We start from the raw sequence: 16,754 nt of genomic DNA on the forward strand, positions 1-16,754 counted from the left end.
CTCAAGTGCACATGAAACATTCTCTAAGATAGACCACATGTTAGGTCACAATCTTCTGAATAAATTCAAGAAGATTGAAATCATATCGAGCATCTTCTCTGACTACAATGGTATGAAACTAGAAATCAATTACAATTAAAAACAGCAACAACAGAAAAACACTCAAACACATGGAGGCTAAATAACATGTTACTAAACAATGAATGGGTTAACAATGAGATTAAAGAAAAAATCAAAAGTGACCTGGAGACAAATGAAAATAAACACACACAAACCCAAAATCTATGGGACACAGCGAAAGCAGCCCTAAGAGGGAAATTAATAGCATTACAGTCCTACCTCAAGAAGCAAGAAAAATCTCAAATAAACAATCTAACATCTACACCTAAAAGAACTAAAAAAACAAAAAACAAAGCCCAGAGTAAGTAGAAGGAAAGAAACAATAAAGATTAGAGTGGAAATAAATGACATAGAGACTAAAAAAATATATACAAAAGAACAATGAAACCAAGAGCTGGTTCTTTGAAAAGATAAACAAAATTGAAAAGCCTTTAACCAAACTTATCAAGAAAAAGAGAGAGAGGACCCCCCAAAAAAAATCAGAAGTGAAAGAGGAGAAGTAACAACTGACTCCACAGAAATACAAAGAATTATAAGAAAATATTACAAACAACTATATTCCAAAAGCTGGACAGCCAGGGTGAAATGGATAAATTCCTAGAAACATACAATCTTCCAAAACTGAATCAGGAAGAATCAGAAAATCTGAATCAAACAATTACAACTGATGAAATCAAAGCACTCATCAAAAATCTCCCAGCAAACAAAAGTCCTGGACCAGGTGGCTTCACAGGCGAATTTTACCAAATATTCAAAGAAGAACCAACACCTATCCTTCTTAAACTATTCCAAAAAAATTCAAGAGGATGGAAGACTTCCATGCTCATTTTATGAAGCTAGTATTATTCTAATTTCAATACCAGATAAACACACTACAAAGAAAGAAAATTACAGGCCAATATCCCTGATGAACATAGATGCTAAAATCCTCAACAAAATATTAGCAAACCTGATCCAGCAACACAGTAAAAAGATCATACACCATGACCAAGTGAGACTTATTCCAGGGATGCAAGGTTGATACAATATTCACAAATCAATAAATGTGAGACATCACATAAACAAAATAAAGGATAAAAATCACATGATCATATCAATAGATGCAGAAGAGGCATTTGATAAAACTCAGCACTCATTTATGACAAAAACCCTCAGCAAAGTGGAAATAGAGGGAACATACCTCAACATAATAGAGGCTATATATGAAAAACCTACAGCCAGCATCATACTCAATGGGCAAAAACTAAAACAATTTCCCCTAGGAACAGGAACAAGACAGGCATATTTGCTTTCACCCTTCTTATTCAACATGATACTGGAAGTTCTAGCCACAGCAATCAGACAAGAAGTAGAAATGAAAAGCATCCAAATTAGAAAAGAGGAAGTAAAACTGTCATTATTTGCTGATAGCATAATACTGTATATAAAAAAACCCTAAAGACTCTGTTAAAAAACTACTGAAACTTATAAATGAATTCCTTAAAGTAGTAGGATACAAAATTAATATTCAGAAATCAGTGGCATTTTTATACACCACTAATGTACTATCAGAAAGAGAAAGTAATAAAATAATCCCATTTACTATTGCAACAAAAATAAATAAGGTACCTAGGAATAAATTTAATCAAGGAGGTAAAAGACCTGTACGCAGAGAATTACAGGATACTGAAGAAAGAAATTGAGGAAGACATAAACCAGTGGAAGCATGTACCATTTTCATGGATTGGAAGAATTAACATTATTAAAATGCCCACACTACGCACAGCAATCTATAGATTCAGCACAATTGCCATTAAAATATCAATGGTATATTTCACAGAACTAGAACAAATATTCCAAAACTTTATATGGAACCAAAAATTTATATGGACCCAAAATAGCCTCAGCAATCTGGAGAAAAAAGAACAAAGTTGGAGGGATCACAATATTTGGTATCAAACTATACTACAAGGCCATTGTAATCAAAACAGCATGGTACTGGCATAAGAACAGGCATATAGATCAATGGAACAGAATAGAGAGCCCCGAAATAAAGCCACGCCATTATGGTCAATTAATATTTGACAAAGGAGGCAAGAGTATGCAATGGGGTAAAGAGAGTGTATTCATTAAATAATGTTGGGGAAATTAGACAGATATGTGCACAAAAATGAAGTTAGACCACCTTCTTACACCATACACAAGAATAAACTCAAAGTGCATTGAAGACTTAAATGTAAGTCTCAAAACCCTAAAAATCCTGTCAGAAAACATAGGCAGTAAAAAGTCTCTGACATTTCTCATAGTAATATTTTTGCCGATATATCTCCTGGAACATGAGAAATAAAAGAAAAAATAAACAAATGGGACTACATCAAACTTAAAAGCTTTTTGCATAGCAAAAACAATCATCAACAAAATGAAGGCTACCCACTGAATGGAAGAACATACTTGCTAATGATACTCTTGATACGGAGTTAATTTCCAAAATTAACTTATACAAATCAATACCAAGAAAACAAACAATCTAATTTAAAAATGGGCAAAGAACCTAAATAGGCACTTCTCCAAAGAGGACACACAGATGGCCAATAGACTTATGAAAAGATGCTCAGCTTCACTAATCATCAGAGAGATGCAAATTAAAATCACAATGAGATATCACCTCACTCTTGTCAGAGTGGCTGCCAGCAAAGAATCAACAAATAACAAATGTTGGTGAGGATGTGGAGAAACGGGAACTCTCGTGCACTATTGGCGGGAATGCAGACTGGAGAAACCACTGTACAAAACAGTATGGAGTTTCCACCAAATATTAAAAATGGAACTGCCTTATGACCCAGGTTTTCCACTTCTGGCAGCATACCCAAAGAAACCCGAAACACTGATTAGAAAGAATATATGCAGCCCTATGTTCATTGCAGCATTATTTACAATAACCAAGATTTGGAAACAGCGTAAGTGCCCATCAGTAGATGAAAAAGCTGTGGGACATTTAACAATGGAATACTACTCAGCCATAAAAAAGGAGGAAATCTTACCTTCTGCTACAGCATGATGGACCTGGAGAATATTATGCTAAGTGAAATAAGCCAGTCAGAGAAAGACAAATACCATGTGATTTCACTTACATGCGGAATCTAATGACCAAAAGAATTTAACAAACAATAGAAACAGAAGCACAGATACATAAAACAGACTGACGGCTGTCAGAGGGGAGGGAGTTGGGGGCTGGGTGAAAAAGGTGAAGGGGTTAAGCAAAAAACCCATAGACATAGACAACACTATGGTGACTGCCAGAGGGAGAGGGAGTGGGGGATGTGGGAGAGGGCGAGAGGGGACACGTGGTGGCTGAAAGAGACTTGATTTTGGGTGGTGAGCTCACAACGCAGTGTGCAGATGATGTGTTACTGAGTTGTACCCTTGAAACTTGTATGGTTTTATTAACCAATGTCACCCCAATAAATTCTATTAAAAAATGTAAAAAAATAAAATAAAAGCAAGCAATAGAAACCTACCTTAACATACTCAAGCAAGAACTAATATTTATCAAAAAGGGTACTTGGGGCCCTGCCGGGTGTGGCTCAGCAGATGAGCATCGACCTAGGATCCTGGACACAGCGGTTGGATTCCCAGTCAGGGCATATGCCTGGGTTCCGGGCTCAATTCCCAGTTTGGGGGTTTGCAGGAGGCAGCCGATCAACGACTCTCATCATTAATGTTTCCCTCTCTCTCTCCCTTCCTCTCTCTGAAATCAATAAAGATATTTTTTTTAAAAAAGGGTACTTGGAAGGTCGTGGAAATGAAGGGGAGACGATATAGATATAGATGATGATGATATAGATGATGATGATAGATATATAGATATAGATGATATATAGATATAGATATAGATAGATATAGATATAGATATAGATATAGAGATAGAGATAGAGATAGAGATAGAGATAGAGATAGAGATAGAGATAGAGATAGAGATAGAGATAGACATAGAGATAGAGATAGACATAGAGATAGAGATAGAGATAGATATGTAAATGGATGTGTTAATTAGCAGATGAAAGAACTGCTTTCACAATGTATACATATATCAACTCATCACAATGTACACTTTTTCTTACAATTTTATTTGCCAATTATACCTCAATAAAGCTGAAAACATTTTTTTTTTACATGAGGGGGAGCAGAAATGCAACAGCTTTCAAAGTAAATGGCTTTGCTTCAATCACCTCCCTCCTCTGTGTCTGTGCTCACAACTCAGATTCCCAGCAGAGAGCTGGGATAACCAGGGAAAGTCAGGGACCAGCTTTAGCCAGGGGTGGAGTTCCACGATTGACAGCCCCATCAGGGCCCAGCGATACAGACAAAGGGTAGTTTCGCAAAGGAAGTGACACTGAGCAAACAGAAACACCAGTGACAAATATAATCACTCCCACAGCACAGAGCTCCTTCTGAGAATGACAGGACCCCCTGAGAGAGATCCTTATCTAAGCTTTAAGATCTGTCATTGGAACAGCTTCCAGATGGGCACAAAGGGCTCAAATCACAGGGATAATGTTATAGTCAGTCAAGAATCTGAAGTATCTCAGACCCTCCTTGAGATTCAAGGCCAGAGCTTGGTAAGGACCTTCAAGGTACTTAAGCAGCTTCCCAGGTACAGCACCCAGAAGAAATGCTAACTGGATTTATGGGGCACATTATTGATAAACCTGATGACCATGTGTCATAATTCATTACTCTGATGGAGAAGCAAATGGCACTAAAGGCTTTGTAGCAACTAGATAGACATGAGTTTGATTTATGTGTTGAGTACAAATTGCTCCCAGGGGTACCCAGGAAGACAGGTCTAAACCACCTCTTCTGATTGCTTCTTGATTCCCTCCTCTGTGTCTGAAAGGATTCACTAGGAGGATGACTTTTGCAATGTCATCATTGCTTGTTACATCTGTGCTGGGAGATAGACATAAAGATATACCAGGGGTGACACCATACCCATGACTATTGCCTTCAAAATGGGACACAGCCACTGCTGGACATTATTACAATACTTTGGAAGGAAATATCATTTCCCTATCTTTCCATGAGAGCTGTTTTCAAGGCATAACAAGCCATTTACGTGTTTCTTCTAACACTTATTGACAACCATTAAGAAACAGACTCTCTGCTAGAGATTTATGGTTACAAAAATATGAAAGATGTAGCTCCTACCCCCAAGCTTCACACAGCCTAAGTAGAGACTGAGCATGTTAGCGAATGTATGAAAATAAGAGTGAAAAGACCAAGGTTCTTATCACATCAGGACCATTTATTTATCTATTCAAACTCAAGCCTATCACCCTCTTTGATCCTCAGTTTCCTCATCTGAAAGACAGATTATTGTAAATCTGTATCAGTACCAAAGGCCATTGGAAAGCTCAAGCAGACTGGAGCACATACAGTTGTGGGACTCACTCTATAAATTCAGCATGATTCTCACATTCATGTTCATTACCATACATTCCTTGAGCATTGATTGTTCACAGGCTTATGCCAAAGACTTAAGATTTGAATATACCTAGTGCCTTAAACTTCAAATAAAAGCTGTTCCCAATCGTATTAGCCTGCTAGGGCTACGTAACGAAACACCACAGACTGGCGGCTTGAACAGCACAAATTTATTTTCTTACAGTTTTGGAGGCGGGAATTCCAAGATCAAGGTACTGGCAGGGTTGGTTTCTGGTGAGACCTCTCTCTTTGGCTGGCAGATGGCACGTCCTTGCTGTGTCCTGCACATGCCTGGTGTCTCTTCTTTGTCTTATAAAGATGCCAGTCTATTGGGTTGGGGCCCTACCTTATGATCTCATTCAACTTTAATTAACTCTTTAAAGGTTCTATTTCCAAATACAGTCACATTGGGGGTTAGGGCTTTAACCCACGAACTTGACGGGGGAAGGGGACTTCAGGTTTGGTTGATGCAACAGCTCACATTGACACCAGGGACCCAGAATTTTTTGTGCTCAGTCCCCTTACCCCACTCCACAGTGTGGCTTCACTCCCAGCCTGGCTCCCCTCACTGACATGACTGCCAGTAGAAACAGGGGTAGTGGGCCCCTTTAACTCAAGTACAGTGAAGGAGGAAAACTAGATTTTCTTTCCCAGAAGCCTCAGCATGGCCCTCTTAGCATCTCCTTGGCCCAGATTGGCATGGGCCTGCCCATCCCTGAACCAATCACCGTCAAGGAGGATGGCTTATCTATTGGCTTGAATAAACCACCTGGAGTGAAATGGATCGTGGGGTCAACCATGGTGCCTGCTGTGCTTCCTGGCCTCAAGGAGTTTCTATTCTAAAGATGAAAAGGCAAAGCTGTCTTTGAAAAGGGGATGCTGGGAAGGTCGATTTTTCTTTTTAATTTATTTTTTTTATGCATATACCTGTTCTTTGTATCCATCTGGATAGAAAAGACAAAGTTTGGATGTTAACTTCAAATGAAGAAAATAAGATTGTTTCCTAGGGAAATGGTGCAGCTGTGTGATTCTTTCCACCTCTTTACTACGGAGAAAAAGGAACCCTTTTCTGAGCATCCACCTGCCAGTCACTGTGTGTGTTACTAAGCTGTGATCTCATTTTATCTTCACACCACACCCAGGATACTTATAGCATGAGCATTATTTCTGCTGCAGGAGAAACAGAGGCCCAGACGTTCAAGAAATGTGTTCAAGGACACTCAGCTCATGGTGGAGTCAGAACCGGAGCACAGGCGTCTGGCTCCAGGTCCATGTTATTTCCAGCACATTGTGATGATTCCTAAAGGCAGTTGGAGACCTCCCCTCCTGCTATAATAGCTACAATAACAGTCAGTGCCATTTATTGAGCACTCACTATGTGTCAGACAGTGTAGAGAATATTTAAGCATGATAGCAACCAAATATATAATGTGTCTAGGAATTGATTCCCCCCCCCCAAAAAATGAAGGCACTAGAGCTTCATGAATAAAAGTAACGCTCTTATAAAGACCATAAAAAAGACCTGAATAAATTAAGACAAACACCATGCTCATAAATAGAATAACTTAACTTTGTAAGGATATTAATCTTCTCCCAACATTAATCCATGGATTTAATGTAGTTCTAATCAGAATACCAGCAGAATTTTCTGAGGAATTTGAAAAACTGATTCTAATATATAGAGAGAAATTTAAAAAATTTTAAGGCATGACTGTGTAAGATAATTTTGAAAAATCAGAAGTAAAGGAAGGATTCCCTTTACTGAATAGTAAGGCATATTACTAAGTCATAGTATCTTTTTAAGTGTGGTTCAGTCTTAGAAAGAAATGAATAGATAACAAAGCAGCACAGATACTCCAGAAACACTCCTACATGTATAGGAGACCTGGTGTCACATCCCAATTGGGAAAGAGTGACTTATTTGGTATATTTTGTTGGGAAAATTGGTTCACTGTAGGGGAAAAGTAAAATTGGATTCCTTCTTTCGTGTCTGAACATGAAAGACAAATTATAAAAGTAATTTAAAAAATGGAGGGAATACTTTTGGGACTTTAGAATTGGGCAGCTTCTTAAGAAAGATCTAAAAAGAGCCAACCATAAGGAAGAAACACGAAGTGTTCCTCTAAGTTAAAAGTGAGATTTCTGTTCAATAAAAGGGCATCATCTGCACATTTAACACACTTGTAAACTGTGAGAAGATATCTGCAATGTCTCAAACCTGTCTGGTGCTGATATCTAAAGAAATAGCAAGAAAATCCTACAAATTAACAAGAAAATTTAAGGAAACCCACTAGAAAAGTGGGTAAAATCGATGAAAAGAAAATTAATGGAAGAGGAAACACTAATGGCTGTGTGAAGAGATACTCAACCTCATTAGTAATCAGAGACAAGCAAATTAAACCAACAGTGATGTAGCACTTTACACCCTTAAGATTGGTAAAATTACAAAGTCAGAGGATATCAAGTGCTAAGGAGAAGGGTAAGCAAAGGAGCCGTTCCAGGAGCTATCTCAGCACTCAGTGCAATTAACTATTCGCCTACCCCAAATCCACGCTGGGGTATGTGCCCCAAAGGAACTTTCCCACAAAACCATAAAGATGCACGCATAAGGATGTACCCCACAGTGGTGGTGGTGGTGTTGTGTGTGTGTGTGTGTGACAGCAAAGACTTTGGCGCTCCTATTCTTCGTCAGTAGGGGAATGGATAAGCAAATGGCAGTCTATGCATACATGGATTCCTAGGCCTCAGTCTTGGGTTTGTTTCTTTATATATATTTTTTATAGATTTTTTATTGATCTTTAGAGAGAGGAAGAGAGAGGGAGAGAGGAAGAGAAACATCGATGTGAGAACAGAACATCGATTGGCTGCCTGCTGCATGCCCCCTACCGGGGATCAAGCCTAAAACCTGGGCCTGTGCCCTGACTGGAATTCGAACCAACAACCTTTTGATGCATGGGATGATACCCAACCAACTGAGCCACACTGGCCAGGGCTAGGCCACAGAATTGAATGAATTAGACTTACATAGAACAACATGAAAAGATGACCAAAAAATAGTGTTGAATGGGGAAAATAAGGTTTTAGGGGCCTAAACCATTTATGTAAGTTAATCAAAACATAAAAGTACTTTAACTATTTTATCAGTTATGCATACAGATCTACATTAACATATAAAAGAAGAACTGGGAAAACATATTTCATCCACAAACATGAGTACCTGTGGTGGGAGAAGAAAACATAATAAAAAGAAGTAAAATCGTGAGGAGCTTGCTCTGAGCAGTGAACATAAATAAATCTACCCTGTGCCCCAGAAGTACCAAACTTGCTGACCAAAGTGGTGGGAAATTGCTCTGTATGCATTATCTCATTTGAACTTTGCAAAAACATTATGAGGTAAATATCATTGCTTGTCCTAATTTTGTTTTGAAAACTAAGGCTCAGAGAGGTTAAGGGACTTTCCCAAGGCCACAGAGCAAGTAAGTTGTAGGAAAGGGATTTGAAATAGGGCTGTGTGTCTCCAGATCCTGCCCTCTAAGCATCACAGTTACCATATGTGCTCAAAGAAAAACCCTACTAAAGTTCAATGCGGTAGAGCCTAACAAAGTGCAAGTATATTAAATTATTGCACTCACATCTGAGTTTTCTTAGATCTAAGACGTTCACTTATACAGGTTTATTTTTAGTTGACTAGCAACACCTGACCAAGCAAAACAACTTGTGATCAACAATTTCACAGCTTCTAATGAAAAACAAAGCCCAAACAAAAACTGTTTCTTGCAGCCCATCTTTTTTTCATGATGCAGCAATTTGTACTGCTAGACCATCTTTCCCAAATAAGTTGCAAAAGATTTTCAATGCCAAGTGTACAGTTATGTAAGAGTCAAAACCTATATACACTCAATACAACATTTTGTTTCACCTTAACAAAAACCCCAAGAGCAAATTTACCTTCCATAACTATATTTCAGCAGAAAATGCAGTCTTGGAGATTCCTGAGAACCAAGTATTGATAGTCATAGAGAATGCCTGGTACATTGTCTATGCTTGATAAATATTGAGTGGATGGATAAAATGGTTGGCTAGATGGGTACAGGATGGGTGGATGAATGGGTGGATGGTTGGATGGATAGATGGATGGATGGATGGATGGATGGATGGATGGATGGATGGATGGATGGATGGATGGATGGGAGGATGGATGGATGGATGGATGGATGGATGGATGGATGGATGGATGGATGGATGGATGGATGGATGGATGATGGGTGTGAGGGTGGGTGAGTGAATGTGTGAATTACATATATGCATTCTTAGCTCCACGGCTGGGATTTTTAACTAATGACATAACCTAGATGTGTCCATGAGTACATCAGAGTGATGAAAGTATTTCAGTGTCTCCCCAAAAGTGCCCTTGAAAATTTTAGTGCTATTTTAAGCTGGTATTTTCTCTTAACTTTCAGAAAATGTATGAATCTGCCAATGTGTATTCCGAAAGTACAAGCATCTTTTGGGAGATGACAGTAGTGTGACTTAATTCAAAAGCCACCCTGGGGACCCTGAAGACTGTGGAGACTGCTTCTTATTCTCTCTTCCCTTGCATTTTGCCGAGTCGTGGTGTTGGGGGGAAAGTTGAAGAGAAAACTTATCATTAGCTTAGCAGAATGTCAGTGCTTTCAAATAAAGAGGGCTATCTCAGACCCCGGGTTCAGCTGTGTTCTTAAACACCTTAGGAAATGTGTTTCCTTGAGGTGCCCTTTACGTATGTTGTTTCCATCTAACAGAATCCAGCTTCTGCTAAACTCCTAACTCGCTGCCTCTCTCCACACATTGAGCTTGTTCCCTTCCAATGCTGGGCAAAGTCACCAGAATTCCACATCAAATGCATCCATGACATAGACCGGGACTCAAGAGACCAGAGACTAAAAAGTGAAAAATTAACATTTAGGTTCCTAAAATAATCATTTCAGCTTCTATAAAAGATTTCCCCACTAGAGTCATTTTCACTTGAGCTTTGTCCAGCGCCATTAAGCAATGTTCTGCCTGCTCACAAGTTGTAAAGAGCTCGAGTATAGATTCAATATCATAGATGCAGCTTTTTTTCATAAAAATGGCTATGCTGTTTTCTGCATCGTGACCCAGCCTAATACAGCCTTCATTAACCTATCTATATCAGAATGTATGAAAATACCAAAAAGCCCTTTAGCTTATATAACAGCTTTCTCGATTCTCAATTGAAGGAGGAAATTTCAGGGTAATAGGGTTATATTTTATGAACGCTGATTCCTGGCCATGGGTAAGGTCTTTAACCATCCTAAGCCTAAATTTGCTCATGTGTAAAATGGAAAGAAAGTACTCACCTTACAAAGTTGTTTTAAAGATCCTTTCATTCAGTAAACAGTTTTTGAGAACCTACTGTATGCATACAACATAGTAAGTGCTGGTGTACAAAGAAAGAAAACTGGATTCAGAGTCGTCCAGGCCTGGGGGAAACCTTGCTTCCACCATGTGCCCGTTACATCGCACGGGGAAGTCACTGACCTTCCTCAGCCTCAGCTTATCCACGGAGATACTAATGCTTTTCTCCTGATTTTATAAGGGTTAAATTAGACACTATATGATAAGACACTTAGCACAGTGTCTACATCATAAAAAATATTAAACACACAGGGACATTGTTATGGGAAACCCAAGATGATGCGCACACATGAACCAACCAAAGTGTCTTTCTTTCCAGTTTACACATGAGCCAAAGTGTCTGATATGCAGAAGGCACACCATCAATGTGAGTTCAAATCCCTGGCTACATCATCTCTTTTCCCACAAAGAAGGACATTACCTAATTTGAGCAAGGTGAGAAAAATACCATCTCCTGGGAACAGGGAGAGGAGACAAACATGAGCAATCCTAGCAATGAGAATTCTTGGGAAGACAGGAGATGGGCTGTGCCTAGACCCTCTGATGAGCTATGGACTGGAGTAGTCGCTCCAGCCTGAAGACAGCCCATTATACAACGGTGACTGCTGACAACAGGTCAAAGGAGGGTAAGGCTGGTGCTGAACACACTCTCCTACACGTGAGACTCTACGGAAAGTTGGAAAATAAGTGGCGAAAACGCAACTCAAACTGATTTAAGCAAAAAAAAAAAATTTTTTTTAATTAAAACTTATTAGTTTACCTAATTGATGGATACGACTCCAGGCATGCCTAGATTCAAGCATTCGAGTAATATCATCATTAGGAATCTTCCTCCATTTCATGGCTGTTTTCCTCTGTTTTGTCTTTCTTCAAATCGTTCCTCCCATGGAGAGGAAAGATAACCAAAAGGAGGTTTATCTCTTGTTCTTTCAAGAATCCCAATCCAAAGAGTTCCCTTTCCCAAGAGTTGTAGTAAAAGTCCCAAGAAGCTCACTGGTTCTGGGTGGTTCAACTTGAGCAATGATGTCTTGATTGGCCAGGCCTGGGTCATATGCCCACCACGACACTAGGAATAGATAGAGCCCGTCTGGGCCACCTGCCCTCGAAGGAAAGGGGGCATTACTACTCAAAGAGGAGTCGTGAATCTGGGGACAGGTAACAACTCCAGACTTCCATTACCCTTCCTACGCTCTTTTTCCATAGAACATCTGCGATTGTATCCAAAGTTAACCAATCTGAGATTACTTCAGCACAAGTAGAAAGAGAAACAGACTCAGAAATGCCTTTACGGCAGTTAATTATGTGAAATTTATCACCCTGATTGATCACACAGCATTTAACCTCAAGAACACCCAGTCTCCAAGGTTGTTGTTGTTGTTTTTGACAAATTCAGACCAGGTTTACAGAAACTAGCAGATACGATGGTGACTTGCAGAATGAAAAACGCCAACAAGAAACATGATTTGATGTGATTTAATGAAAGATTCTTCACCATTTTTCCCGGGAACCTCAGCACATTTTCTTCCCACTGACAGTTATCTCTACCTTTATTGAACAAAGGCACTAGATACAGCTGCCAAGGATCAGTCAAGAAAATCATTCTTTTATTAATAAGACTGTTATTAGCAGGGAAAAAATAATCCATGTTTGGGGGTTTGCACTGAACCTACAGGCCATTTCCAAGAAATATGGCTGACTAGTGCCAACATTATTTCAGGCAATTTCATGATCAAATGTCCTATTAGGTTGTTTAAAATTTTTATAGAGATTGTAAATCAGAACTATTTTCTATTTGCCCTAAATATTTAGGTGCTACAAGGAAAGCAGATCAAATTAAAGGGTATTGTGCACATTTTTTACTGAGCTCTCCCTGGGATATAAATAATTCCACTTGCAGCATGGACTCCTTCAGTAAATATGTTTGTGAAATAGCATTTGATGTTCTTCCAGCACTCTCCTTAAAGGGATGACTTGGGTTACAAGTTCTGCCCATCTTCAAATGGGGGACCGTGCACCAAGATTCAAAGGGTACTACTCAAAGTTTCCCCTGAGGTCCTACAGGAATAGTCTTGAGCTATTTTACTCCATCGTTTTAGCCCCCAAAAATCCCATGGCACAAGAATCAGAAGGGAAAAGACAAGGGGAACAGACAGATACCTGTAGACTTGCTGGAAGGAATCCTTTCTTTTTAGAAACAGAGGATCAATATCTATCAAAATTTAGAATGCACATCCATTGATATAGCAATATCTGTTTAGAAATTTAGCCTACTGATATACTCAGACATGTGCAGAAAGATAGGCGTTCCAGGATATTTAACGCAGCCCTAGTTATAGTAGCAGAAGATTGGAAACAATGCAAACGTCTTTCAATAAGGCTCTGATTAAATAAAGTATGGCACAGTCTCACAATGAAAAACAGCATGGTCATTAAATAGATGAAATGAGTCTCACTGAGCTGAAATGAGGCTGCCTCTGAGATACATTGGTAAACAGGAAAAAAGGGGAAGGTGCAGAGGGACAGGTATAGCAGGATGCCACTTTGGGTTGTTTATGTATGCAAATATTTGGTTGTGCACACACAACGTACCTCTACCTCTGGGAAGGGGAGGGGGCTGAACAACGGTATTTGCCTCTGTGGAAAGAAACAGGGACCAGCCTTATTCTCACTGTTATACCTTTTAGTACTATTACTTGAAGTTTTTACCATGTGTGCATATGTAAATTTTTTTAAAAATATGTCTTTATTGATTTCAGAGAGAGGAAGGGAGAGGGAGAGAAAGAGAGAGAAACATCCATGATGAGAGAGTCATTGATCTGTTGCTTCCTGCACATCCCCTACTGGGGATCGAGCCCACAACCCAGGCCTGTGCCCTGACCGGGAATCAAACCTCAATCTCCTAGATCCTAGGTCAACGCTCAACTGCTGAGCCACACTGGCGGGGCCATATGTAAATTTTTTTAAGTAAATATTTAAACAAAAAGCAATATGATGCCTTACAAGAAATCTAATAAGGAATATAAAAGGTTTCTGAAAAAAATAGTAAAACTATTCAAATATACATGAGAATTCTGAAAATAATGGAAAAGTACACCATTTTCTTGGATAGTGTGATAGACTGAGTTCTTATCCCCAGCTCTTCACTCCCTCCCTTAACAGAATTACACATCCTATACCTCTGCAATCTTCCCACCGTGGGTGAGGTGTTCTTCCTGACTCACCGATGTCAGTCAAGGCCATGCAACTGGCTACGGCCATTAGTGCTAGTGGGTGTGATGTCAGCAGAGGCTGTAAATGTGCCTCTGTGGTTTAGCTTGATCTCTTGCACTTCTGCCATCCACCACAAAAAGATCAAAACCTGGGGAGCCGTTGGTCCCAGAATGAGGAGCTACACAGAGCAGATCTAGACCAACCCACAGCCCGAATCAAGTCAAGCTAATCCCACAGAGCCCAGTGGAACCATAGCCTATACGCACACCTGTGAGTGAAAAACTCACTCTCGTCATGAGCAAAGACTTTGGGGGGTGTATGTTATGCAGCTTTATTGTAGCCATATCTGACTGATACAGATGGGAAGACTAAATTGCTTCCTTTGGCTCTCTCCTACCTCCTCTAGGAAATTGTTCCAGATTAACCTCACCCCACCCTAGACTGTAATCTCATCAATAACAAGAACTGTGTCCCTAGACTTCCTCACAATGGCCAGCACAGAATTTAAGAACTCAAAAAATCCTTCCCAGACCACCTTATTTAAGTAGCCACCTTTACCCAGCTGTTCATCTCTATCATATTACAGAGTTTAACTTACTTCAGACCATTAATCACAATCTGTAATTACCCTCCTATTTTATCTTGTCTCCCTCATTAGAATATAAACTCCACAGAGTAAATGAATCAATAATTGGAAAAAAATGAATCTATGACTTTCTTACTCTGATTTGCTTAAGCACTCGGACATCTGTTTTACCACGCGCTCCAAATTTCTCATCTGCCCCGAAAGGCCTTTCAAAAGCTGGCCTCAAACTGCTCCGGGTTCTACCACCCGCTGTTCCCCCTTAGGCAATACCATGGAATTTTTCACTGTTTCCCACCAACTACTCACACTTTTCCCTTTTTCGCAACATCATCCGTGATGTTTCGTCTGACAAGTTCCCTCTGACAGGAGTGCCCTTCTCTGCCATCCCTACTTATCTACATTCTGATCCTCTGTACTATTTTGTGTTAGGTTCATCTATGAGTAACTGTACAACGTAAAACAACAGTGGCCTAAAGAAGATAAAAGTGTATCCATCTCTTCTCTTTAGTAAATTTAAAGGTTGTCCGAGTAAGATTGGACTTTTAATCCTATCTTAGCAGCCAGAGGTGACCTCTGAAAACAGTTCACTATTCACTCGACCCAGGAAACCCCAGAAAATCATGTAAATCGAGAGGTTCGAATCTTCGTGTTCACTCTAACAACACTCGTGAGACTGCCCAGGCCATCAAGGGCGTGCACGTCGGAAAAGCCACCAAGTATCTGAAGGATGTCACTTTACAGAAGCAACGTGTACCATTCTGTCGTTATAAGGGTGGGTTGGTAGGTGTGCCCAGGCCAAACAGTGGGGCTGGACACAGGGTTGGTGGCCCAAAAAGAGTGCTGGATTTCTGCCGCACATGCTTAAAAATGCAGAGAGTGATTCTGAACGTAAGGGTGTAGATGTAGATTCTCTGGTCATTGAGCATGTCCAGGTGAACACAGCTCCCAAGATGCGGCCCAGAACTTACAGAGCTCATGGGCAGATTAACCCACACAGGAGCTCTCCTGCCATGTGGAGATGATCCTTACTGCAAAGGAGCAGACTGTTCCTAAACCAGAAGAGGAGGTTGCGCAGGAGAAAAAGATATCCCGGAAGAAACTGAAAAAACAAAAACTAATGACCTAGGAGTAAATTCAGCATAAAATAAGTACCAATAAAAGTAATTGAAAAAAGAATACGATTGGAAAGGTAATCCATAGTTTCCAAGAAACTAGTTTATTGTACTTCCATAGGTTCCTTCCATTCCTCTATGTACTTCATGGTCCAGGATGGCTGCTGAAGTTCCAGCTATCACATTCTCATTCCAGTTGTTAGGAAGGTAGAAAGATAAAAGAAAAAGCATGCCCTCCCTCTAAGGAAACTCCCCAAGAATCACACACAGCATTTTCGCTTGCATGCTGTTCAACAAAACTTAGTCACATGGACAGACCGTGGGAAATTGTATTAGTTTTGCTATGTCACAAACCGCCACCTCATAACAGAGTAGCCCAAAACAGTAAGCATTTATTTAGGGCTTGATTCTGTGGGTTGGCAATTTGAGCTGGGTTTAGCTGGACAGTTCTTGTGGTCTTGGCTGAGCCTATTCATGTACCTGCAGTCAGCTACTTGGTTAGCTGGGTGCTGGCTGGTCCAGGATGACTTCAGTTAGGACATTTTGTCTCTGTTCCACGTGGACTCCCATCCTCCAGAAGGCTAGCTCTGGCTTGTTCACATGGTGGTTGGGCAGGATTCCAAGAGGTTGACAGGAAGCATGCAAGGTCTCTGGAGGACAAGGCTCATAACTGGCACCATGTCACTTTCATCACATTGTATTTTGATCAAAGCAAGTCACAAGTCTGGCCTGGATTCGAAGCTAGGGAAATAAATTCCATCGCCAAATAGGAGGAGCTACAAAGTCACATTGCAAAGGGATATATATATATATATATATATATATATATATATATATATATATATATA

General features: G+C 39.9%; 1 pseudogene across 1 annotated transcript; it reads left to right on the plus strand.

The window, feature by feature from the left end:
- Positions 1-11,548: 11,548 nt before the first annotated feature.
- On the plus strand, positions 11,549-15,937 carry LOC308554505 (large ribosomal subunit protein uL22 pseudogene; annotated as a pseudogene). The gene is made up of 2 exons: positions 11,549-11,624; positions 15,378-15,937. The product of its transcript is annotated as a large ribosomal subunit protein uL22 pseudogene (transcript).
- The last annotated feature ends 817 nt before the right edge of the window (positions 15,938-16,754 follow it).

This window comes from Miniopterus schreibersii (genome assembly GCF_964146895.1).
Source record: "Miniopterus schreibersii genome assembly, chromosome: 3".
Taxonomy (NCBI): Eukaryota; Metazoa; Chordata; class Mammalia; order Chiroptera; family Miniopteridae; genus Miniopterus; species Miniopterus schreibersii.